The sequence below is a fragment of the Pristiophorus japonicus genome, chromosome 6 (assembly GCF_044704955.1).
Source record: "Pristiophorus japonicus isolate sPriJap1 chromosome 6, sPriJap1.hap1, whole genome shotgun sequence".
NCBI classification, from domain to species: Eukaryota; Metazoa; Chordata; class Chondrichthyes; family Pristiophoridae; genus Pristiophorus; species Pristiophorus japonicus.
The window spans coordinates 244,345,586-244,369,671 of record NC_091982.1 but is presented as its reverse complement, the minus strand read 5'-3'; the positions used below and the strand labels follow the sequence as shown (position 1 = coordinate 244,369,671).

At 49.8% G+C, this 24,086-nt stretch overlaps 1 protein-coding gene across 3 annotated transcripts in view; it reads right to left on the bottom strand.

Moving 5' to 3' along the window:
• Nucleotides 1–24,086, bottom strand: part of fndc3ba (fibronectin type III domain containing 3Ba) — a 411,236-nt gene that overhangs the window by 323,450 nt on the left and 63,700 nt on the right. The window contains exon 1 of one of the 3 annotated variants that reach the window (XM_070882440.1): nucleotides 9,932–9,998. The exons of the other annotated variants lie outside the window; for them this stretch is intronic. The gene's annotated coding sequence lies outside the window, so the exon portion shown is untranslated. Of the gene's footprint in view, nucleotides 1–9,931; nucleotides 9,999–24,086 lie in introns of those variants that run through there. 3 annotated transcript variants of the gene reach the window in all.

Genomic DNA, 24,086 nt, shown 5'->3' with positions numbered 1-24,086 from the left:
GTTGGCTGAAAAGACTTGCATTTAAAAAGCACCTTTTAATGACCACCGGACATCTCAAAGCACTTTACAGCCAATGAAGTACTTTTGGAGTGTGGGCACTGTTGTAATGTGGGAAACGCGGCAGCCAATTTTCGCACAGCAAGCTCCCACAAACAGAAATGTGATAATGACCAGATAATCTGTTTTTGTTATGTTGTTTGAGGAATAAATATTGGCCCCAGGACACCGGGGATGACATCCCCTGCTCCTCTTCGAAATAGTGCCATGGGATCTTTTACGTCCACCTGAGAGAGCAGACGGGGCCTTGGTTTAACGCCTCATCCGAAAGACGGCACCTCTGACAGTGCAGCGCTCCCCAAGTACTGTACTGGTGTGGCTGCCTAGATTTTTTGTGCTCAAGTCCCTGAAGTGGGACTTGAACCCACAACCTGCTGACTCAGAGGCGAGGATAAATATTGACCAGGAGACCAGGGAGACCACCCCTGCACTTCCTTACAAATAGTACCATGGGATCATTTGCATCCACCCGCGGGGGCGGACGGGGCCTCGGTTTAACATCTAGGGATGGGCAGTTACATTCCATCGGATATACGGCACAAAAACAGGCCATTCGGCACAACCAGTCCATGCCGACGTTTATGCTGCACTCGAGCCTCCTCCAGTCTTTCCACATCTAAATCTATCAGCATAACCCTCCATTCCCTTCTCCCTCATATACTTGTCCAGCCTCCCCTTAAATACATCTATACCATTCGCTTCAACCACTCCCTGTGGTAGCGAGTTCCACATTCTCACCACTCTCTGGGTAAAGAAGTTTCTTCTGAATTCCCGATTGGATTTCTTGGTGACTATCTTATATTGACGGCCTCTAGTTATGCTCTTCCCCACAAGTGGAAACATTCTATCAAAACCTTTTGTCATTTTAAAGACCTCTATTAGGTCACCCCTCAGCCTTCTTTTTTCCCCAAGAGAAAAGTGATCCTGCTGTTCATCCTTTCCTGATATGTAAACCCTCGCATTTCTGCTATCGTCCTTGTAAATCTTCTCTTGCACCCTCTCCAGTGCCTCGATATCCTTTTTAAGAATAAATATGGCCTTGCCAGCGACGCCCACATCCCATGAACGACTAAGAAGAAAATCTCATGCGAAAGGCGGCACCTCAGCAGTGCAGCACTCTCTGTGCCCGCACTCTCTCAGTGCCCGCACTCTCTCAGTGCCCGCACTCTCTCAGTGCCCGCACTTCTCTCAGTGCAGCACTCTCTCAGTGCCCGCACTCTCTCAGTGCAGCACTCTCTCAGTGCCCGCACTCTCTCAGTGCAGCACTCTCTCAGTGCCCGCACTCTCTCAGTGCAGCACTCTCTCAGTGCCCGCACTCTCTCAGTGCCCGCACTCTCTCAGTGCCGCACTCTCTCAGTGCCCGCACTCTCTCAGTGCAGCACTCTCTCAGTGCAGCACTCTCTCAGTGCCCGCACTCTCTCAGTGCCGCACTCTCTCAGTGCCGCACTCTCTCAGTGCCGCACTCTCTCAGTGCCCGCACTCTCTCAGTGCCCGCACTCTCTCAGTGCCGCACTCTCTCAGTGCCGCACTCTCTCAGTGCCCGCACTCTCTCAGTGCCCGCACTCTCTCAGTGCCGCACTCTCTCTCTCTCAGTGCCCGCACTCTCTCAGTGCCCGCACTCTCTCAGTGCCCGCACTCTCTCAGTGCCGCACTGGGAGCGTCAGCCTGGATTATGGACTGGAGTTGATAACCTGAGGGCACAGATTTAATGTGTCTGATTCTTTAGCCTGAGTTGGAATGAACTTCCACAGAATGTGGTGGATACAGATTCTATAGCAGCCTTCAAAAAGGGATTTGGATAAATACTTGGAGAAACAAATTGTCGGGAGATGGTGAAAGAGCGGGAGCGGGAAGTGGGACTGACTCGATTGCTCTTTGATAAAGCCAGCACAGATTCAATGGGCCGAATGACCTCGGTCTGTGCTGCAGTGCGCTGTTCTGTGAGCCTACAAGGCTCTGGAGTGGGCTGGGATCCACAACTGTCTGACCCAGAGGTGAGAGAGCGCTTATCATCATCACAGTCCCTCGAAATCGAGGAAGACTTGCTTCCACTCAAAGTGAGTTCTCAGGTGACTGTACAGTCCAATACGGGAATTACAGTCTCTGTCACTGGTGGGACAGACAGCCATTGAGGGAAAGGGTGGGTGGAATTGGTTTGCCACACGCTCCTTCCGCTGCCTGCACGTTTTCTGCATGTTCTCGGCGACGAGACTCGAGGTGCTCAGCGCCCTCCTGGATGCACTTCCTCCACTTAGGGCGGTCTTTGGCCAGGGACTCCCAGGCGTCAGTGGGGATGTTGCATTTTATCAGGGAGGCTTTGAGAGTGTCCTTGAAACGTTTCCTCTGCCCACCTCGGGCTCGCTTGCAGTGTAAGAGTTCCGAGTAGAGCACTTGCTTAGGGAATCTCATGTCGGGCATGCGAACAATGTAGCCCGCCCAACGGAGCTGGTCGAGTGTGGTCAGTGCTTCAATGCTGAGGACGTTGGCCTAGTCGAGAGCACTAACGTTGGTGAGTCCGTCCTCCCAGGGGATTTGCAGGATCTTGCGGAGACAATGTTGGTGGTATTTCTCCAGTGATTTGAGGTGTCTACTGTACATGGTCCACATCTCTGAGCCATACAGGAGGGCGAGTATCAGAGGTATCTGACCCTTCGCTCAGTACAAGCACAGGGGAGTTGGGAAGGTGAGGAGATCATAGCACATGTAAACACACTCCCGGACTCAAACTCTCACACCAAAGTCCTGCACCTGTAGCAACAGCGGTGAGCGTTGTCTTGGTTACTGTGCGTCGTCGTGACAACCACAGCAACAGCAGCCTGGGCCACATTGTGGAGTGTGTGGTTGAGAGAGGGCGGTGTACGGTTGAGAGAGGGGGTGGTTTATGGGGAACAAGCCCCAGCGTCAGTCCAAATCCCCAGCTCTGCACTCAGCAAGATTCCCACACAAAACGCTTCAAATAAAAAAGGCTCTTCTAATCCCCGTGCCCCCCACAATCCGAGCGGACACACTTTGGACTCCGCACCCAGCCTTGCTCAATGATACTCTGGTACTCACAACGCAAACCGACTCCCCGCAAGTCTGGGTGCGCCGCCTCGCCACGCCTGCGGTTTGAATGCTCGCTGCCCTCTCCCTGCCCACACCACACAGCCGCTTGCAGCTGGGGCAGCTCCACAGGCCCCGACAGGGAGGGTCGCAGCTCCCGCTCCCTCACTCACCTGGCAACCACCCGTGCCCCAAACCTTCACCGAATCTGCAGCCTCTCGCCAACCAGCCTGCACTGGCACAAGTTGCCAGTTTCTGCGCTGGGCGCAACCGAACTTTCGGCAGGATTTTTAACAAGACTTGCATTTATACAGTGCCTTTCCCATCCACCGGACGTGGCAAAGCGCTTTCCAGCCAATGGAAGCACTTTTTGGAGTGCGGTCACTGTTGTAATGTGGGAAACGCGGCAGCCAATTTGCACACAGCAAGCTCCCACAAACAACGATGTGATAATGACCAGATAATGTTTTATGATGTTGATTGCAGCACTCCTTCAGTACTGCCCCTCTGACAGTGCGGCACTCCTTCAGTACTGCCCCTCTGACAATGTGGCGCTCCCTCAGTACTGCCCCTCCGACAGTGCGGCACTCCCTCAGTACTGCCCCTCCGACAGTGCAGCACTCCCTCAATACTGCCCCTCCGACAGTGTGGCGGAGTCCCTCAGTGTTGCACTGGAGTGTCAGCCTAGAGTTATGTTTATTATTATATTTGGGGGAGTCTCCCTGGTGTCCTGTCTGGTATTTATCCCTCTGCCAATATCACTGAAAAAAAACAGGTGCCTTGGCCATTATCTCATTGCTGCATGTGGGAGCTTGCTGTGCGCAAATTGGCTGCCGCGGGTGGAAAATGAGGACGACATTTTTGATTTCACGCAGCGAGTTGTTGTGATCTAGAACGCGCTGCCTGAAAGGGCGGTGGGAGCAGATTCAATAGTAACATTAGAAAGGGAATTGGATAAATACTGGAAAAGGAAAAATCTGCAGGGCTACAGGGAAGGAGCAGGGGGAGTGGGACTAATTGGATAACTGTCAGAGAGCCGGCACAGGCACGATGGGCCTAATGGCCTCCTCCTGTGCCTTAATGTAGGGAAAGGTCAAATAAAACAACAGTGACGGTTATGTATGTAAACATTGTAACTGTGTAAGATTACCACCAGAGGGCGCAACTGTTGGAGGCCCAAGGGTCACCTGCACACCTCATGCAAGGGAGTATAAAAGGTTGTCTGCCAGGCTGCTTAGGCACTCTGGAGTTGTATTAAAGAGACTAAGATCACATCAGTTTTAACTCACAGTTCTCAGTCTTGTGGAGTTCTTCCATACTTAACAGTGACTATAATTCAAAAGTACTTCATTGTCTGTAAAGCGCGCTGGGATGTCCTGGGGTGTGAATGGTGTGGGGGAGGGTGGGGAGTGCTATACATGTCCTTTGTGCTCTGGGTTACGGAGGTGGGAGGGAAAACAGCCTCGTTTCCCAACTCCTCAGCGCTGCCCAGTCAGCTCTGCTGGAAGGTCGTTCACTATGCAGCACAGCACTGCACTGGGAAACTCGTTAAACCTCAGTCTTACATTCCACGATTACAATTTTCAACAAAACAAAAACTGCACCCTTTTATGCCATGGTTTATTCTTTCCCCACATCTCTGAAATTTCTGCCCTTCAAATATTTATCCAATTTCCCTTTCAAAAAAGTTACTAACGAGACTGCTTCCACCGCCCTTTCAGGCAGCGCATTCCAGATCACATCGCCACGAAAGAAAATGTGTCCTCATCTCACCCCAGCTTTTTGCCAATTACCATAAATCTCTGCTGTCTGGTTACCGAGCTTCCTGCCCGTGGAAAGTGTTTCTCCTTATCTACTTGATCAAAACCCCTCGGAATTTTGAACGCCATTACTCAATCTCCCTTTGGCCTTCTCTGCTCCAGGGAGAACTCCTCCAGCTTCCCCAGTCTCTCCAGGGAATTGAAGTCCCTCACTCACAGGCTAGGTGAGTGGGCAAATGCATGGCAGATGCAGTATAATGTAGATAAATGTGAGGTTATCCACTTTGGTGGCAAAAGCAGGAAGGCAGAATATTATCTGAATGGTGACAGATTAGGAAAAGGGGAAGTGCAACGAGACCTGGGTGTCATGGTACATCAGTCATTGAAGGTTGGCATGCAGGTACAGCAGGTGGTGAAGGCGGCAAGTAGCACGTTGGCCTTCATAGCGAGAGGATTTGAGTACAGGGGCAGGGAGGTCTTGCTGCAGTTGTACAGGGCATTGGTGAGGCCACACCTTGAATATTGTGTACAGTTTTGGTCTCCTAATCTGAGGAAGGACGTTCTTGCTATTGAGGAGGTGCAACGAAGGTTCACCAGACTGATTCCAGGGATGGCAGGACTGACATAGGAAGAAAGACTGGAATGGGGTACTGAAGTTGAATGATCAGCCATGATCATATTGAATGGTGGTGCAGGCTCGAAGGGCCGAATGACCTACTCCTGCATCTATTTTCTATGTTTCTCGGGTATCTTTCTGGTAAATCTCCTCTGCACCCGCTCCAAGGCCTTGGCATCCTTGACAGAGCCTTCCCCACACCCCCCGGGCATGGCTGGATAATGAGCTGGTAGTCACGTCCAGCCTCCAGATCCCAAAGAAAGGGACTAAAGACACTCGCCCTCTGGAGAAAAATTGGAGGCGGAATAAAATAACATTTTAATCTTCGGTCTTAACTCTCACCTGTTGCCTCAAGTGCAGGATCCAAAAATTGCTGTGTGCAATTTGACACCTGCAGCCCACCAAAACTTCACAACTGCAAGCTGACTGGGTCAACTGAAAAAAAAACCAACGACCTTTCACTATCATTTAAAAAAAAATGCTAATCAGAAGCATATCTGTGAATATCACGAGCCATAAATCGTATTCCCCAGGAATGGCGTGGTGAAAGGGTAATTACTGCGAGATTGAAATGTCACCGGCCTCGGCTGACAGCTCCATTTACATCCCAAAGCTGCCAGCCAATTAAGACGCTCTTTAATTCACAACTAGATCAGGACCCGAGATACGATTTTCACAGTGGTGCGGAGGCAGTTTGCTGAGCTCCTGTCTGCAGGGCAGCCCGACAGACAGCCCGCTCTTCAACGCGGCCTGAAAAAGGTCAGCAACAAATTGCCCGTCTCTCATAACATCTTACTAATACAGCTGAATGAATCTTTTCCAAACCTTTCCCGGCCGATCAAAAAAACGTTTAATTCCGAGCAAAATCTCTCCCAACATGATCTCTCCGGGGCGGTTTTATGAATGGTCTCTTGTTGGAGAAGCTTGCCTGTATGTGACTCCAGTCCCACACCGACTGCCCTCTAAAGTGGCCTAGCAACAAGAGCCTGCATTTATATAGCGCCATTAACAGAGTAAAACGTCTCAAGGTGCTTTCACAGGAGCGATTATCAAACAAAATTCAAAACCGAGCCACACAAGGAAATATTAGAGCAGGTAACCAAAAGCTTGGTCAAAGAGGTAGGTTTTTAAGTAGTTATAGCAATGCCTTTCACGACCACTGGACATCTTGAAGTGTTTTACAGCCAATTAAATACTGTTGTAATGTGGGATACGCGCCAGTCAATTTGCGCACAGCAAGCTCCCACAAACAGCAATGTGATAATGACCAGATAATGTGCTTTCTTTTTGTTATGTCGACTGAGGGATAAATATTGGCCAGGACAAAGGAGGCGAGAGAGAGGCAGAGAAGTTTAGGGAGGGAATTCCAGAGCTTGGGGCCCAGGCAGCTGAAGGCACGGCCGCCAATGGTGGAGCGATTATAATCACGGATGTGCACGAGGCCAGAATTGGAGGAGCTCAGGAGATCTCTGGGGGGGGGGTGTAGGGCTGGAGGTGGTTACAGAGATAGGGAAAGAGTGAGGCTGTGGAGGGATTTGAACATGGGGATGAGAATTTTAAAAGCCAGGCACTCGGTTGTATCAAACCACTGCAAGTTGGTTCAAGAGGGCAGCCCATCATCACCTTCTCAGGGGAACTAAGGGATGGGCAATAAGTGCCGGCCTTGCCAGCGACATCCACATCCTGAGAATAAATAAAAGACAGATTAGAAAGAGGAAGCTGTCGGAAGAGGCTTGGCCGTTCATATCACTGCAGCAGCTTTTAATTCTACTCAGTGTTCGGCAAAATTGAATTTAGATAGGAGACAAAAAAAAAAACAGCAACTGAAATCAAACTCGCCATTTGATTTACTTTGGCATTTTCGTATCCGTCAAATGAGAACAAAGCCTGTGTTCATGACCAGATCCGGGCCAATTCACAGTGAAGGATTCGGGAGACGAGTGACTCCCAGTGGCAACAGCACTCAATCGAACCAATGCAGTGATGTCTGGCGTTATGGCTCTCACTCTACAGGAGATCCTGTGAGAGAGCGATCCAATTAATCCCACTCCCGGTTCTGAGCCCATGGCAATGCATATTTCTCCTCTTCAAGTGTTTATCCAATTCCCTTTCGAAAGTTACGACTGAATCTGCTCCCACCGCCCTTTCAGGCAGCGCGTTCCAGATCACAACAACTCGCTGCCTGAAACTATTTCTCCTTAGCTGCCCCCAGGGCTTGCCAAAGCTCTTTACAGCCAATGAAGTACTTTTGGCGTGTAGCCACTGTCGTAACGTAGGAAACGCGGCAGCCACTTTGCACACAGCAAGCTTCCACAAACAGCAATGAGACAAATGACCAGATAATCCGTCTTGAGTATTGGTCAAGGAATAAATATGGCCCCACGACACTGGGAAGAATGCCCCTGCTCTTCTTCAAAATAGTACCGCAAGGTCTTTTACGTCCGCCTGACCTTGGTTTAACGTCTCATCTGAAAGACGGCAAATCTGACAGTGCAGCGCTCCCTCAGTACCGCACTGGCAATGTCAGCCTGGATTCTGTGCTCGAGTCTCTGGAGTCGGGGCTTGAACCCACGACCCTCTGACTCAAAGGCGAGTGCGCTGCCCACTGAGCCACGGCTGACACCAGAAAGGAATAATTAGAGGCGAGGGATGAGAGGCGCAGAAACAGAAAACAACTTGTATTTATAGAGCGTCTATAAAGTAATAAAAACACTCGCCTGCTTCCCAGGAGCGATTACCGGAGGATATTTGACATCGAGCCACAGAAGATACTCGGCCAGGTGATCAAAAGCCTGGTCTAAGGAGCATCCTAAAGGAGGAGAGAGGCGGAGAGGTCTAGGCAGGGAATTCCAGAGCTTGGGGCCCAGGCAGCTGAAGGCACGGCCGCCAATGTTGGGGTGGAGAGAGTAGGGATGCGCAAGGGGCCAGAATTGGAGAATCAGGAAAGATAAGCAGCACACAGTTAAGCACGAGAGACGACGCAGGGAAAGGTCGCAGATAATTCAGCACAATTATAAAGCTGCATTGGCAGTAATTAAGACATTTGTCGCGACTCGGATTTGCACAGTTGAGAAAATAGTAATTTGAAGAAATAAAAGTGAAGTTGTGATTGAAGGAAAGACTTGAGGGTTGCAAGATGACGGGCTGCAGTTATTTAAACACTGACTCACTCCCTGCGTTCACAGCGCAGGGTCGATAAGAGAGGGGTGAAAGACTGCAGCCTTACGCCCCCACCCCCTCCGCGTGCCCTCTCAGAGGTGGGGGGGGGGGTCGGTCCCCGAGGGGGGTCACTCCCTGAGCTGCAACAGTCTCCAAGGTGGGTTATTCGGAGGAAGATTTCATTTGGCTCATTGTAACTTAATCATGGGTCAGCCGCAGCTTAGCGGGCAGCACACTCGCCTCGGAGTCACAAAGTCGTGGGTTCAAGTTCCACTCTCGGGACTTGAGCACAAAAATCTAGGCTGACACTCCAGTGCAGTTCTGAGGGAGCGCCGCATTGTCGGAGGGGCAGTACTGAGGGAGCGCCGCACTGTCGGAGGGGCAGTACTGACGGAGGGGCAGTACTGACGGAGGGGCAGTACTGAGGGAGCGCCACACTGACGGAGGGGCAGTACTGAGGGAGCGCCACACTGTCGGAGGGGCAGTACTGAGGGAGCTCCGCACTGTCGGAGGGGCAGTAGTGAGGGAGCGCCGCACTGTCTTTCGGATGAGAGAAATACCGGCACGGACCAGTTGGCAAATGGCCTGTTTCTGTGTTGTACATGCTATGATTTAATCGAGGTATTCAAAATTATGAGGGATTTTGATAGAGTAAATAAGGAGAAACTGTTTCCAGTGGCAGGAGGGTCAGTAACCAGAGGAAAGAATTGAAGATAATTGGCAAAAGAGCCAGAGGTGAGATGAGGACTACGCAGCGAGTTGTTGTGATCTGGAATGCGCTGCCTGAAAGGGCGGTGGGAGCAGATTAAATAGTAACTTTCAAACGGGAATTGGATAAACACTTCAAAAGGGAAAAAAATTTCAGGGCTGTGGGGGAGGGGGGAGTGAGACTAATTGGATCGCTCTGTCTCAGAGCCGGCACAGGCACGATGGACCGAACGGCCTCCTTCCATGTTCTGTCATTCTAAATAAAATAGAAGCCTCTAGTTTCCTCTTCCGAGTCGAGTGCGCAATGTAGGAACCTCTCTGTGTTGAAGATTAGTCCCGTGGAGTCACAGTGCTGCTTCCTGTTCGAGTCCCTGTGCAGTAACTGGGAGATGTAATCGCTGTGAATGGGTTCGAGACTGGTCAGACTTCATGGGTTCCAAAAACACAGTCTCTTCCTTCAATTCCGTAATGCTTGGAAGCCAGCCAGTTTAAATCTACAATAAAATATATGACACAAATTCCTAGCTCTGACCCTGGATCATAATGAAGGAAATGAGTAAGTCCTGACATTTGAATTGACCTCACTCACCATCGACCTCCTTCCTGGTTACATAGATGACAGCGAGAGTCACCACCTTCCTCGTCTGATGGTGCCGACTGTCCCGGAGACAGAGAGAGAGAGAGAGAGAGAGAGACACAGAGACAGAGACATATAGACCGAGCGAGAGAGAGACACCGAGCGAGAGAGAGACAGAGAGAGAGAGAGAGAGAGAGAGACACACAGAGACCGAGCGAGAGAGAGAGACACAGAGACAGAGACATATAGACCGAGCGAGAGAGAGACACCGAGCGAGAGAGAGACAGAGAGAGAGAGAGAGAGACAGAGACAGAGAGAGACAGAGCGAGAGAGAGAGACACAGAGACAGAGACATATAGACCGAGCGAGAGAGAGACACCGAGCGAGAGAGAGACAGAGAGAGAGAGACAGAGAGAGAGAGAGAGAGAGAGACACAGAGACAGAGACACAGAGACAGAGACACAGAGACCGAGCGAGAGAGAGAGAGACACAGAGACCGAGCGAGAGAGAGACCGAGCGAGAGAGAGACAGAAAGACAGAGAGAGAGAGAGACAGAGAGAGAACATAAGAAATAGGAGCAGGAGTAGACCATTTGGCCCCTCGAGCCGAGCAGGGGGGGGGGGGCGAAAGAGAGGAAGGGAAAGAGAGCGGTTATGTTGGGCCGGTAAACCCCATCTCCGTTCCCTCACTTAGCTCGCCAATGCTCATATGCGAAGCTACAGACAATAATTGTCAGTGGGCTATTCGACCTCGGAGCTCGACCAATCCTGTCCAGACTCAGTCTCAGGATTGTGACCAGCCAAAGCAGTTGCCTGATTTTACCCCTCCCTAGTCCAGGGGTGTTAATCCCACTAGCACTGCTCACATAAGCCAACTCATTATAACACGGCACATAGAAGCTGACAGCACAGAAGGAGGCCATTCGGCCCATCATGCCTGTGCCGGCTCTTTGAAAAAGCGATCTAATTAGTCCCACTCCCCCTGCTCTTTCCCCATAGCTCTGCAAATGTTTCCTCTTCCAAGTATTTATCCAATTCCTGTTTGAAAATTACTATTGAATCTGCTCCCACTGCCCTTTCAGGCAGTGCGTTCCTGATCATAGCAACTCACTGCGTAAAAAAAAATCCCCCTCATCTCCCCTCTGGTTCCTTTACCAATTATCTTAAATCTGTGTCCTCTGACTACAGACCCTCCTGCCACTGGGAACAGTTTCTCCTTATTTGTTCGCTAAACCGAGACCCCATCTGCCCTCTCCGGTGGGTGTAAACGATCCCATGGCACTATTTCGAAGAAGAGTAGGTGAGTTCTCCCCAGTGCCCTGGGCCAATATTTATCCCTCAACCAACGTAACGAAAACTGATTATCTGGTCATTTATCTCATAGCTTTTTCTGGGAGCTTGCTGCACGCAAAATGGTTGCTACCTTTCCTACATTACAACAGCGACTACACTTCAAAATTACTTAATTGGCTGTAAGAACAAAAGAATTAGGAGCAGGAGTAGGCCATTCGGCCCCTCGAGCCTGCTCCACCATTCAATAAGATCACGGCTGATCATCGACCTCAACTCCACTTTCCCGCCCGATCTCCATAATCCCTCGATTCCCCTAGACTCCAAAAATCTATCGATCTCGGCCTTAAATATACTCAATGACTGAACATCCACAGCCCTGTGGGGTAGAGAATTCCAAAGATTCACCACCCTCTGAGTGAAGAAATTCCTCCACATCTCAGTCTTAAATGACCAATCCCTTATCCCGAGACTGTGACCCCTGATTCTAGACTCTCCAGTCAGGGGGAAACAGCCTCTCATCATCTACCCTGTCAATCCCATTCAGAATCTCGTATGTTTCAATGAGATCACCTCCCATTCTTCTAAACTCCAGAGTGTCTGGGCCCTATCTACTCAATCCTTCACCATGGGACAACCCTGTCATCCCAGGAATCAATCAGGTGAAAGCGTTAATGATTTAAAATCCTGAGGGGTCCAGACAGAGTAGATGGAGAGAAACTGTTCCCATTGGCAGAAGGATGGAAAGCCAGAGGACACAGATTTAAGGTGATTGGCAGAAGGACTAAAGGTGACATGAGGAAAAGAGTAAGTCTCAGAATAAAGGGGTCAGCCATTTAGGACAGAGATGAGGAGAAACTTCTTCACTCAGAGGGTGGTGAATCTTTGGACTGACCACATTCGATCAGCTTCGCTGGGCAGGCCACATAGTTCGTATGCCAGACACAAGACTCTCTAAGCAATTGCTCTATGCGGAGCTCCTTCACGGCAAACGAGCCAAAGGTGGGCAGCGGAAACGTTACAAGGACACCCTCAAAGCCTTCCTGGTGAAGACACCACCAGTGACATCTGGGAGTCCCTGGCCGAAGATCGTCCTAGGTGGAGAAAGTGCATCCGGGAGGGCGTTGAGCTCTTCGAATCTCAATGTCATGAGCATGAAGAGGTCAGGCGCAGGCAGCGGAAGGAGTGTGCGCCAAATCAGTCCCACCCCGCCCCCCCACCCATTCCCCCGATGAATGCCTGTCCCACCTGTGACAGGGTCTGTGGCTCTCGTATTGGACTGTTCAGCCCCACCAAAGGACTCACTTCAGGAGTGGAAGCAAGTCTTCCTCGATTCCGTTAGACAGCCTATGATGATGATGGTGAATCTTTGGAATTCTCTACCCCAGAGGGCTGTGGAGACTCAGTCATTGTGTGTATTCAAGATGGAGATCCATAGACTTTTGGATATTAAGGGAATCAACGGCTATGGGGATAGTGCAGGAAGATGGAGTTGAGGTAGAAGATCAGCCATGATCTCGTTGAATGGCAGAACAGGCTCGAGGGGACAAAAGGCCGACTCCTGTTCTTATTTCTTATGTTCTTATGTTCTAAAAGCTTTTTTTACGCAGCGCATGTTGAGGATCTGGAATGCACCGCCCGAGAGGGTGGTGGAGGCTTACTCAATTGTGGCTTTCAAAAGCGAAATGGATAAGTACCAGAAGGAAAAAGAATTGCAGGGCTACGGGGAAAGGGCGGGGAAGTGGGACTAGCTGAGGTGCTCTTGCAGAGAGCCGGCACAGCCTCGACGGGCCAAATACCCTCCTTCTGTGCTGCAACCATTCGCTGATTCTAAAGGCTGTAAAGTGCTTTGGGGCGTTCAGAGGTCGTGAAAGGCGCTATAGAAATGCAGGTTCGTTCATTCTTTGTTCTCTGTCTGTTTGGGTTTCCACATTGGGAGCGCGCTGGCTAGGAAAGACACTGGGGATGGATATGGGGAGAGAGTTTGGGTGGGAGCAGGGAGGGAAGGGAACAATGGTGTGCAAGGTGGGCGATGATCTTGAGAGAGTTGCTTTGCGTCCACCTGCGACTGGGCCTCACGAGCTGCAGGCGAGCGAGACACTCGCTGTCTGAGCGTGGAAGGAGGAGGAAAGGGGCCTCCGGCAATCTGCAGCAGGAAATCTCAGACCCACAGGAATGCAAGGCTCTCGTTCAAAACCTCCGACCAGCGCAGAGAGCGAGCGCAGGCAAAACAAGTGTCCTGAAGGATTACACAGTGACTGCACCAGGAATCCCAACTACTCAGCTCATCCAGCACGAGGTACAATGTAACCCCCGGCCTCTTGGCTTTTATAGAGAACGAACGCACTTTTTGCAGCACGATTCTCAACCACCGCACCGATCCCCCCCACTCCCCCCTCCTCCCCCAGTCTCCCCCTCCCGCTCAAAATTCTGGCCAAGGTCCATTCCATATTCACCAGACACTCTCCAATATGTTCACATGCAAGCCTGGACGTGAAGTGTCGGCAGATATTTGACTGTAGAAGGCTTTGCGGAGGAGCCCGATTTGGCCCAACCCGATTGGCGCATGGTAAATCGCACGAACGCAATGGCAATCTTTAGGCCGAGTTTACATTGGGAATGGTTTGCTCGGGCAGGTGAAGTGAAAAGATAAGGTTCATGGCGATGAGCTGAGCAGGTGCGTTGCAGCGGTTTTCACTGCTGAAGGCAAGGTCACGATCCCAGTATTAAAGGATGGGTTTGCAGCCAAAACCCTTCCTTTAGAACTTAACGTGGAGAGAACGGTGCTGTCTAAGCCAACGCCACTTACTCCAGAGAAAGAGCAGCAGAACTTGCATCTATACAGCCCCTTGCACGACCTCAGGATGACCCAAAGCACTTCACAGCCAATGAAGCACTTTTTGAAATGGAGTCACTGTTGTAATGTAGGAAACGTGGCAGCCAAATTGGACACAGCAAGATCCCACAAACAACAACATGATAACGACCAGATCATCTATTTTCAGGTGTTAGTTGAGGGATAAATATTGGCCTTCCTTACTCTTCTTCAAATAGTGCCATGGGATCTTTTATGTCCACTCGAGGGGGCAGATGGGGCCTCTGTTTAATGTCTCAACCAAATGATGGCACCTCCGACAGTGCAGCACTCCCTCAGCACTGCACTGGGGGTGTCAGTCTGGATTATGGGCTCAAGTCTCCACGAATTTCTGACCTTCTTAGAAAGTTTGACAGGGTAAATGCTGAGAGGTGGTTTCCCCAGGCAGGAGAGTCTAGAACCAGGGGGTCACAGTCTCAGGATAAGGGGTCGGCCATTTAGAACTGAGATGAGGAGAAATTTCTACACTCAGAGGGTGGTGAATCTTTGGAATTCTCTACCCCAGAGGGCTGTGGAGGCTCAGTCGTCAAGACAGAGTTCGATAGATTTTTGGATATTAAGGGAATCAAGGGGTATGGGGATCGGGTGGGAAAGTGGAGTTGAGGTAGATGATCAGTCATGATCTCATTGAATGGCAGAGCAGGCTCGAGGAGCCGTATGGTCTACTCCTGCTCCTAATTCTTCTGATCGTATGTAGAGTCACCACTGAGCCACGGTTAAGAATGGACATTTGGATGAGGTTGTGGATGGCAGGGATGCTTACAGAACCAGAGTGAAGCTAGGACCAAAAGTAGGCCATTGAGCCCCTTGAGTCTGTTCTGCTATTCAAGGAGATCATGGCTGATCTGCGACCTAACTCCATATACCTTTGGTCCATATCCCTCGATACCTTTGGTTAACATAAATCTATCAATCTCTGTCTTAAAATTAATATATCTAGCATCATTTGCTGAAGAGAATTCCAAACTTCTACCACGCTTTGTGTGTAACAGTGTTTCTAATTTCACCCCCGAGAGGTCTGGCTCTAACTTTTAGACTGTGCCCCCTAGTTCCAACCAGCAAAAATAGTATCTCTGTATCCCCATAATATCCTGAAAACTTCAATCTGATCGCCCCTTAAACTAAATTCGAGGGAATTAAACTTGCAGCATTCTGGTAAACCTACGCTGCACTCCCTCCAAGGCCAATATATCCTTCCTCAGGTGTGGTGTCCAGAACTGCTCACAGTGCTCCAGGTGTGGTCGAACCAGGGCTTTGTACAGCTGCAGCATAACTTCGATCCTCTGGTATTCTAGCCCTCTAGATATAAAGGCCAGCATTCCATGAGCCTTTTTGATTATTTTCTGTATCTGTTCATGACATTTTAATGATCTACATACCTGGACCCCAAGGTTTTTCGTTTTCACCATTTAGAAAGTACCCTGCTCTATCCTTTTCAGGTTCAAAGTGGATGACCTCACATTTGCCGACATTGAAATGCATTTGCCACAGTTTTAATCTGTCGATATCCCTTTGTACTTTTATGCTTCCACCTACACAATGCCGCCTATCTTTGTGCCATCGGCAAACTTGAATACATCACTTTCTATGCCATCATCTAAGTCGTTAATAATTACGGTGGATAGTTGAGACCCCAACACAGATTCCTGTGGGACACCACAGTCAGATCCTGCCAATTTGAGTACCTACCCATTATCCCTACTGCCTGTCTGCTGACACTCAACCAATTTCCTAACCAGGTCAATAATTTGCCAACAATTCCATGGGCTTCTACTTTAGTTAAGTCTCTTATGTGTGAGATTTTATCAAATGCCTTCTGGAAGTCCATATAAATACCATCCAGAGATTCCCCCTTTTCCTACTTTAGTCAACTCCGCAAATAATTCAATCAGGTTTGTTACGGGTGACCAACCATTCACAAAGCAATGCTGGGTCTTTCTGAATAACTGAAAATTGTGAGGTGTTCCGTCATCCTCTCCTTAATTATAGACTCCAGCAATTTCCCCACAACAAATATTCAGCTAACTGGTGAGACAGGATTTCAGGAATGGAGGGCAAAAAGCTGGGATGGAACAATTCCAAACCCTCTACTTTCAGCTGCTGGGAACAGCTGGATTGTCACTTCATAGAACAGCGTGCTTCTACTCGAGTGCAAGTCACACTCTTCAACAAAATTCAATTAACTTGTTGAGAGATTGTCGAGTCACTAACTATATGCAGTAGAGATGGGCTTTGAGGCAGCAATGTTTACCAACCCACAACAGATTTGATGTCAAGCCTCAAAATTAACCTGCAGGTTCACATGACATCTTAGAAAAGCAAGGTCCATTTGGGCCAATTGATGTCATCCAAAAACAATCATAGGAGCAGGGGGGAGACCATTCAGCTTCTCGAGCATGTTCTGCCATTCATTTAGATCGCGGCTGATCTATATTCTCAACTCCATTTACCCGCCATTGCTCCAAATCCCTCGATATCCTTACCCAACAAACATCTTGCCAATCTCAGTCTTAAATTCCAATTGGCCCCCAGCATTTTGGGGGAAGAGAGTTCCAGATTTCCTGTATCCCGTGTGTGAAGAAAGTACCTCTCGATTTCACGCCTGAACGGCCTGGCTCTAACTTATATTGTACCCAATCAGCGTACAAGATCAGACAGTGTTACCAACAGCCAATCTGACACCCCAAAGCTCGACACAGGGGTGGGGGGGGGGGGGGCAACCTTGAGAGTCAGCGACCTCAGTAAGGGGGCAGTACAATTTGCCTTAACCCACCTTCATGGCTTAGGTTTCAGTCTTGGCTTAGATTTCAGCCTTGGCTCAGTAGCATGCTCGCCTCAGTCAGAAGGTCGTGGGTTTGAGTCCCACTCCAGGGACTGGAGCACCAAAGCCAGGCTGACACTCCCAGTGCAGTGCGGGGGGAGTGCTGCACTGTCAGGAGGGTGCCGTCTTTTGGATGAGACGTTAAACCGAGGCCCCGTCTGCCCGCTCAGGTGGACGTAAAAGATCCCACGACCACTATTCTGAAGAGCAGGGAGTTATCCCCGGTGTCCTGGGGCCAATATTTATCCCTCAACAAACACCTAAAAACACATTATTTGGTTATTGCTGTTTGTGGGAGCTTGCTGTGCACAAATTGGCTGCCGCGTTTCCTACACTACAACAGTGACTACACTTCAAAAGTGCTTGATCGGTTGTAAAATGCTCTGGGACATCCCAAGGTCATGAAGGGCACTGTGGAAATGAGTCTCTCTCTTTCTCACACACACACAAAAGGCTGAGGTCCCTTTAATTCTTGAGCCTTTTGCAAACCTCAAGCTAGCAGGCAATCTCTCAACGGATTAACCGGTTGGTCAATGAAAAGGCTGGAATGTGAACCGAGATCACAGGCAGCCAAATAAACAGGGACAGTATTAACTGGGAGAAACCTGAAACCACTTCATGTGAAGGTTCTCACAATGCTTGCAGTGTGCATCTGCTATACAGGCAGGTTAGTTGCTGCGCTCACACAACTCCCAGTGAACAGCCCCTTCCTGCATCTCCCAGCATTACCACCAGCTCTTTTGTCCGTTGCTTTTACCTTCCCAGCCCACACCTTCCCTCTGCTACGATCCCCGATGAGTGGTTTTGAAACCGTGCCTGCTCCCCTGAAGGTGTACAGCCAGCGTACGCCGAGCCTCGCGCGGGAGGGCTGACCCAGCTTCAATTCCCACACTGTGCGGATCCAGCTGGTCTCAACTGTACCGACAGTGGCTCAGTGGGCAGCACTCGCTCGCCTCGGAGTCAGCAGGTCGTTGGTTCAAAACCCCACTCCAGAGACTTGAGTTCAAAATCTAGGCTGACACCCACAGTGCAGTGCCGAGGGAGCGTCACGCTGTCGGAGGGGCAGCGCCGAGGGAGCGCCGCGCTGTCGGAGGGGCAGCGCCGAGGGAGCGCCGCGCTGTCGGAGGGGCAGCGCCGAGGGAGCGCCGCGCTGTCGGAGGGGCAGCGCCGTGCTGTCAGAGGGTCAGCGCCGAGGGAGCGCCGCGCTGTCGGAGGGTCAGCGCCGAGGGAGCGCCGCGCTGTCGGAGGGGCAGCGCCGAGGGAGCGCCACGCTGTCGGAGGGGCAGCGCCGAGGGAGCGCCGCGCTGTCGGAGGGGCAGCGCGAGGCATAAAAGATCCCACGGCACTATTTTGAAGAACAGGGGAATTCTCCTTAGTGTCCTGGGCCAATATTTATCCCCCAATCAACATCACTAAAACAGATGATCCGGTCATTATCACATTGCTGTTTGTGGGCGCTTGCTGTGCACAAATTGGCTGCTGCATTTCCTACGCTAAAACAGTGACTACATTCGAAGAACATAAGAATAGGAGCAGGAATCGGCCCTACGGCCCATTGAGCCTGCTCCGCCATTCAAGAAGATCATGGCTGAACTTATATATTAATTACCCTTTCCTGCTCTATGCCCATATCCCTGTATTCCCAAATATTATATCGACCTCAGTCTTGAATACACTCAATGAGCGAGCATCCACAGGCCTCTGGGGTAGAGAAGTCCGTCTCGACATCCGGTGGCTGTGTGTGGGCCCCATTATCCTCGAGGTTATGGAAGCCCATCGAACGCTCCCACCATGCAGGACAGAACCCCTATCGGCTGGTATAAGATGGTCACAGCCAATGGAAGGAGTGTTCACGTCAGAATGTTAATCTGCCTACAAATCCTCCCACTGCTTCACACTGTGCTCCAAAGGGAAGAGTGCGGATATGAAAAGCAAACAAGCTTGGTAAATAAAGGACAAGACAGACTTCTGTTCAACAACAGCTCCTCTATGTTGTGCATGCTGTTCATTCAGTCAGTCAGATTCCTCTGCCTTACCTCCCCGCTCATTCCCTCACTGCACCCTATACTCAATCAATCACATGGCAGACAGCACCGGTCACACAACATGGGCTGGAATGTGTCCGCTGTGTATATCCTAACTCGCACCAAGTCCCCACCCCCCCCCCGCCACGCTCGCTGACCTATATTGGCTCCCGGTCCAGTAATGCCTCGATTGTAAAATTCTCATCCTGATTTTCAAATCTCTCCATGGTCTCACCCCTCCCTATCTCTGTAGCTCCTCCAGCCCACCACCATCTCCCCGCTCCCCCTCCCCGCCCCCAAGATCTCAGCACTTCTCCAATTCTGGCTCTTGCACATCCGATTTCTTTTTGTTCCACGATTCAGCTGCCCGAGCTCTGGAATTCCCTCCACAAACTTCTCCGTCTCTCACTCCTCCTCCAATACCCTCCATAAAGCCGACCTATTTGACCAAGCTTTTGGTCACCTGCCTTCAAGGAGAGTGTCTGAATAGGAATAGCGGTGCACTGTCTTGACAAATTGAGGACTGACTGGACAACGAGCGGATGTTGACCATCGAGTCAAAGCTTGGTTGCCCCGCGTGTGTCCACAGATAAGTGAGAAAATCAACAGGGCCATCCAATGGTACTTCCGAACATACTAATTCACATTTCTATAGCGCCTTTCTCAACCTCAGGACGCCCCAAAGCACTTTACAGACAATTAAGTATTTTATGAAATGTAGTCACCGATCTAATGCAGGAAACTCGGCAGTCAATTTCCGCACAGCAAGCTCCCACATTGTAATAATGACTAAATAATCCGTGGGATCTTTTACGACCACCTCCAAGAGCAGACGGGACCTCGGTTTAATGTCTCACTGGAAAGCCGGCACTCCCGACAGTGCAGCACTCCCTCAGTACTCAAGTGGCAATAGGCCAGGGGAATGATCAGCCACTAACAACTTGCAACATAAAACCGTTAAAATCCAATTTTTGGAGGATTTGTTTCTCCTGCGAACCAAGAATATCCCATGCTGGATATTTCAGGAATTCCCTAGTTGGAAGAAAATTCCTCTCAGCACAAAGCAGGTGAGGAGCACAGGAACAGGAGGGGGTCATTCAGCCCCTCGAGCCTGTTCCTCCATTCAGTGATATCGTGGCTGATCTCTGCATCTCAACTCCATCCAGCCGCCTTGGTTCCGTAACCCTGGGTAGGCTTGGCGAACAAAAGTCGATCGAAATCAGGATTGAAATGGATCCCCGAGGGAATCAGCTCCAAGACCGACCCGGAAAGGTCCCTTTTAGTCGAGTTGGCACCACGTCAGTGGAAGATCACGGAGAGTCAATCCTTCATGGAAGGTCTCTAGTTCTCTTGGTCACTATAGATGATAAGCCAAGTTAACGAGCCAATTACCAGGACCAGGAGAGGAACCCCGTCAGAGAAGGTTCACCACGTTGTTTCCTGAGATGAAGGGGTTGTCTTATAAGGAAAGGTTGAGCAGGTTGGGCCTGTACTCATTGGAGTTTAGAAGAATGAGAGGTGATCTTATTAGAAAATAGGTGCAGGAGTAGGCCATTCGGCCCTTCGAGCCTGCACCACCATTTAATAAGATCATGGCTGATCATTCCCTCAGTACCCCTTTCCTGCTTTCTCTCCATACCCGTTGATCCCTTTAGCCGTATAATATATCTCCCTTTTGAATGTATCTAACGAACTGGCATCAACAACTCTCTGCGGTAGAGAATTCCACAGGTTCACAATTCTCTGAGTGAAGAAGTTTCTCTTCATCTCAGTCCTAAATGGCTTACCCCTTATCCTTAGACTGTGAGCCTTGGTTCTGGACTTCCCCAACATCGGGAACATTCTTTCTGCATCTAACCTGTCCAGTCCCATCAGAATTTTATGTTTCTATGAGATTCCCTCTCATTCTTCTAAACTCTAATGAATACAGGCCCAGTCGATCCAGACTCTCCTCATATGTCAGTCCTGCCATCCCGGAGATCAGTCTGGTGAACCTTCGCTGCACTCCCTCAATAGCATGAATGTCCTTCCTCAGATTAGGAGACCAAAACTGAACACAATATTCCAGGTGAGGCCTCACCAAGGCCCTGTACAAGTGCAGTAAGACCTCCCTGCTCCTATACTCAAACCCCCTAGCTATGAAGGCCAACATACCATTTGCCTTCTTCACTGCCTGCTGTACCTGCATGACAAACTTCAATGACTGATGTACCATGACACGCAGGTCTTATTGCACCTCCCCTTTTCCTAATCTACCGCCATTCAGATAATATTCTGCCTTCATGCTTTTGCCATATTTATCCACATTATACTGCATTTGCCATGCATTTGCCCACTCACCTAACCTGTCCAATCATCTTGCAGCCTCTTAGCATCCTCCTCACAGCTCACACCGCCACCCAGCTTTGTGTTATCTGCAAACTTGGAGATATTAATTCAATTCCTTCATCTAAATCATTGACGTATATTGTAAATAGCTGGGGTCCCAGCACTGAGCCTTGCGGCATCCCATTCTGAAAAGGACCCATTTATCCCGACTCTCTGCTTCCTGTCTGCCAACCAGTTCTCTTTCCAAGTCAATACATTACTCCCAATAGTATGTGCTTTAATTTTGCACACCAATCTTTTGTGTGGGACCTTGTCAAAAGCTTTTTGAAAGTCCAAATACACCACATCCACTGGTTCTCCCTTGTCCACTGTACTAGTCACATCCCCCCAAAATTCTAGAAGATTTGTCAAGCATGATTTCCCTTTCATAAATCCATGCTGACTTGGACCGATCCTGTCACTGCTTTCCAATTGCGCTGCTAACATAAGATTTTTAGCGGGCTTGACAAGGTAGATGCAGAGGGGATGTTTCTCCTCATGGGGGAATCTAGAACTGGAAGCATAGTTTCAGAATAAGGGGCCGCCAGCCGCCAATTTAAGACAGGGATGAGGAGGAATTTCTTCTCTCAGAGGGTTGTGAATCTTTAGAATTCTCTATCCCAGAGAGCTTTGGAGGCTGGGTCACTGAATATATTTAAGGTGGAGAGAGAGAGTTTTTGAAAGATAGGGGAGTCAAGGGTTATGGGGAGCAGGCAGGAATGTGGAGTTGAGACCAGGATAGGATCAGCCATGATCTTATTGAATGGCGGAGCAGGCTCGAGGGGTCAAATGTCCGACTCCTGCTCCTATTTCTTATGTTCCTATAGAATGGCATCGAAATTACAACTTGTAAATTGGCCACTCGACCCAAGCAACCCCCGTTTGTCCTCCACACAATCTGTAGCCCTAAACCCACCCTGCTCCAGTAATCCTTCACTCCCCTTTCCTTCAACCATCGACTGAAGGGTCATTAATGGGTGTGTTTCTTCCTGCTGGCTCCAGAGGGACATTGGCTCAAATCCCAGTGGACACTAATTCAAAATTAGGACATTACAGGGGCATGAAAGAGAAGTCAGGGTGAACAGATATTCGACGGACAACAGCGAAAGAACCTGCATTTATATAGCACCTGTCCCGACCTCCGGACATCCCAAAGCGCTTTGCAGTCAATTAAGTACTTTTTGAAGTGTCACCGTCGAAACATAGGAAACGCAGCAGCCAATTTGCGCACAGCAAGCTCCCACAAACAGCAAGGGGCTAATGACCAGATAATCTGTTACTGATGCTGGCTGAGGGATAAATATTGTCCATGAGAAATTCCCTGCTCTTCTTCGAAATAGCGCCATGGGATCTTTTACTTCCGCGCGAGAGAGGGCAGAGGAGGCCTCAGTTTAACGTCCCATCCGAAAGACGGCACCTCCGACAGTGCAGCACTCCCTCAATACGGGCACCGCGAATGTGAGCCTGGATTATGGGCTCAACCTCTGGAGTGGGGACTTAAACCCACAGCCTTCCGACCCAGGGGAGAGTGTGGTATCCACTGAGCCACAGCCGATGTCGCACCAGTGAACCTCACTGAATCAGAGTATCAATGGGGCACGAGACACAATTCGACGTGTTTCTGAAGACAAGTTGCAGGACATTCGGAAAAGGAAGAGTTGCTAAAGTAAATGTTGGTCCCCTGGAGGACGAGACTGGGAAATTAATAATGGGGAACAGGGAAATGGCAGAGACTTTGAACAAATATTTTGTATCGGTCTTCCCGATAGAAGACATTAAAAACATCCCAATAGTGGATAATCAAGGGGCTATTGGGGGGGGGTGGAACATAATACAATCACTAAAGAAGTACTTGGCAATCTAATGGGACTAAAGGTGGACAAGTCCCCTGGACCTGATGGCTTGCATCCTAGGGTCTTAAAAGAAGTGGCTGCAGAGATAGTGGATGCATCGGTAGTAATCTACCAAAATTCCCTGGATTCTGGGGAGTTCACAGTGGTCTGGAAAACCGCAAATGTAACGCCCCTATTTAAAAAAGGAGGCAGACAGAAAGCAGGAAAATATAGACCAGTTAGCCTAACATCTGTCGTTGGTTAAATGCTGCAGTCCATTATTAAGGAAACACTACAGGTGCAGCGCCTAAAATCCGGAACCCTTGGGACCGAGGCCGTTCCGAATTCCGGGCTTTCGATTTGTTTCTGTGTCACGAATCCGGAAACAATCAAGCCCAGGTTTGGGTCTTTCTGGAATTCTGAACGTCAGAAAAGTTGGGGGTGGGGGGGTGGGGGGAGATTCCCTCCGAGGTGATGTACGGGCCAGCCCCGCCGAGGAGGTTGTCGGGTGGGCTGGCGAGGAGGCCCAGAGGTTGGGCAGCGACGGGTCCCGGAGGTCGGCAGAGTCATCTAATCCGGATTCCGGAACATTTTACGGATTCCGGACGACCCTGCCACCGATTGTCCTGGAGTCCGGAACATTCTGGATTCTCGACGCTGCACCTATAGCAGGACATTTGGAAAAGCATAATTCAATCAAACAGAATCAGCATGGCTTTATGAAAGGGAAATGATGTTTGACAAATTTGTTGCCGTTCTTTGAGGATGTAACGAGCAGGGTGGATAAAGGGGAACCAGTGGATGTGGTGCATTTGGATTTCCAGAAGGCATTCGATAAGGTGCCACATAAAAGGTTACTGCACAAGATAAAAGTTCACGGGGTTGGAGCTAATACATTAGCATGGATAGAGGATTGGCTAACTAACAGAAAAGAGAGAGAGTCAGAATAAATGGGTCAT